Below are 2364 nucleotides of genomic sequence, written 5' to 3'. Positions count from 1 at the left end.
GGACGGAGACGAATATAAACACGATAAAAGAACGAGGCCAATATCCAGCCATCTTGACTGGACAAGCTTGGTCAATAAAGGATTTATTATATGGGATAAAACACCAAAAAATGATCTTTGATCTTGCGGGACCAAGCAAGAAATCCCGAGCGGGCCGATAGCTCCATCTTGCCCGCTCGAGTAGCCAATCACAGCGCCGGATTTGGTTCGTCTTGCCCGCTCTCGGAGCTTGTCATATGAGAAATGCTATCATGACACCCTTCCTTTTGATGAAAAAAAGGAAGTAGTATTTTATTTTCTTCCTCTTAATCCGTGATAATAGGCTACTTGAAATTGCGCGAAAACATGTCAACAAAGAAGCTCTATTAACTCTGTACGGTATCTAGAAACAGTTACAAGCCACAAAAGGAGTTCGCGACTTTGACAAAACAGTCTTAAATGCTTCGGTGGCCGCCGCGTGCGTTCAAGACTTCGAAGCATTGGCTTCGCGGAGAACTTAGTTGACAACGTCGCTCCCAGGGTCTCTACTCAATGACAAGGGAGGCAGAAAAGAGAGACCCTGGGAACGAGGTTGCTTAGTTGAATCTGAGAACACCTCATGGCTCCTCGGCGATACATCCTCTTGCGCTGTAACACGTGGCTGCGACCCGCTCTACAGTGTACTATCATGAATCTCAGTGTCGGACAATTTGTACAATTTCGAGTTTTCAAAGCATCATTACTCTATGATTATCTGGTACATCGGGTGCAATGAAAACTTTACCATCCGCTGACTGATTAGAAAACGATGCGGCAAAGTTTTCCCTTTGTCAATTTTCAGAATGAGTCCATCCGTTGGAGGCTGGGCCCGAGTAGCTGTATGCTGCGAGAAATTAGAGTTCTTAAGGGGGGGGGGGGGGGGGTGTTTTCCCATCTGGTGAAAAACAACCTCTTCCTTTCGGTTCCTGAGAGTTTTTACATGTTTTTCACTGAAATGCACGGCAGAGGACTGGGACTAGTTGCTCATGCGCCTTCTGGTGGAAGTGATGTCAGATTGCCATTGAAAAAGTTACTTCAAAATACCATTCCATGCAATTTTTTTGCAGGGATCTTGAATAAAAAGCTCCCTTAGCAACCATTGTCTTTCTGTTGTTGTTAAGTGTCCCCCCCCCCCCCCCCCCCCCCTCATACTTAATTTGATTATAACACACATTTAAAGGCTTTTCATCGCTTTCTCTGTTTCAGCAACCCAAACAAAACGCACATGTCTCCTTTTTTGAATCCGTCGCCGCCGGGGTTAAGTTTATGCCCATAATGTAATCATTATGTAAATCAGAGTTTTCTTATAACCCTTTGTTTTCTTAACCGCCTTCCTTCAATTGTTCGAGAAACAGACTTTTCAAAAATGAATAGCCTGCTAATTGTTTCTCCATTGATATCATTCTTGTTTTTCATGTTTTGCTTCATAGCGCAAATTGATTTTAATTTCTTGCTGTGGTCAGTCGAACATCCACAAAACCGTTTCCGTGGAGTGGTTGAATGTGATGCAACTTAAACACACTTGCGGATCAAGATTTATGTGAGCTAGCGCTCGTTGGCAAGGTATGTGTTATTTCAGTTTTATTTTAATCGAAAACTGCTAAAAATTTCTAAAAGCAAATAGTTCCTTGAGAGAGAGAGCAAACATAACAATGATTTCATGAAGTAATTATATTGGTCATTGACCGCATACAAATTCAACACCAGCTGTGAAAGCAGAAAGAGAATTTTGTTCGTCTACATTCTTTTACTTCTTAAGAGGTTTTATTCGACAGTTTGAGTGACTGAGATCGTTCTACCGCAAGTTTATTTCGTATTCTTGTGTGTTAATTCTTAGTTGACGACATGAGGAGGTTTTCTGCTTCAAGAGTGCCACCCATTTTTATGAATCTAACCAGGAAACAAGAAGATGAGGTTGTCTGCTGCCAAGGGACAACGGCTAAACTTCATGCGCGTTCTGGAGTCTTTGATGATGAAAGACTGGTAAGTAATTTGTTTCGTCTACTTGAGAAGACAAACCTTTAGAAAATTGACAAATTCAAAGACGAGAAAAAGTAGGTAGATAAATGTTCAACCGCTAGCGCTGGTATACGAATGTCCTTCAAGATTTGAGCTCTTTGAATAATGTGCAGTCGTGAAGATGTCATTGTGAAACTACACTATGATGGAAAGGTCTAGAACTGAAGTTTTCGAATTCCTTCTTAATATTGCGGTTTTCTTAGCACATGAAGTCTTCAAGGCTGTTTATCACCCTTGTGATAACTTCGGGTTTTGAATTTTTTCTGTGAATTGAAGAGAGTAAAAGCCGGTGTTCATATAGTTGAATTGTCGTGATTCCATAGTTCC

The 2364-nt window shown here is 41.4% G+C and overlaps 1 protein-coding gene across 1 annotated transcript in view; it reads left to right on the top strand.

The window, feature by feature from the left end:
- Positions 1 to 1374: 1374 nt before the first annotated feature.
- Positions 1375 to 2364, top strand: part of LOC137982653 (uncharacterized) — a 30132-nt gene continuing 29142 nt past the window's right edge. Inside the window, exons 1-2 of the mRNA XM_068829781.1 lie at positions 1375 to 1581; positions 1856 to 2001. The gene's annotated coding sequence lies outside the window, so the exon portion shown is untranslated. The remainder of the gene's footprint in view (positions 1582 to 1855; positions 2002 to 2364) is intronic.

Source organism: Montipora foliosa, chromosome 13 (genome assembly GCF_036669935.1).
Source record: "Montipora foliosa isolate CH-2021 chromosome 13, ASM3666993v2, whole genome shotgun sequence".
NCBI classification, from domain to species: domain Eukaryota; kingdom Metazoa; phylum Cnidaria; class Anthozoa; order Scleractinia; family Acroporidae; genus Montipora; species Montipora foliosa.
The sequence above is the reverse complement of the archived record's forward strand: the minus strand, read 5'-3'. Positions and strand labels throughout refer to the sequence as shown.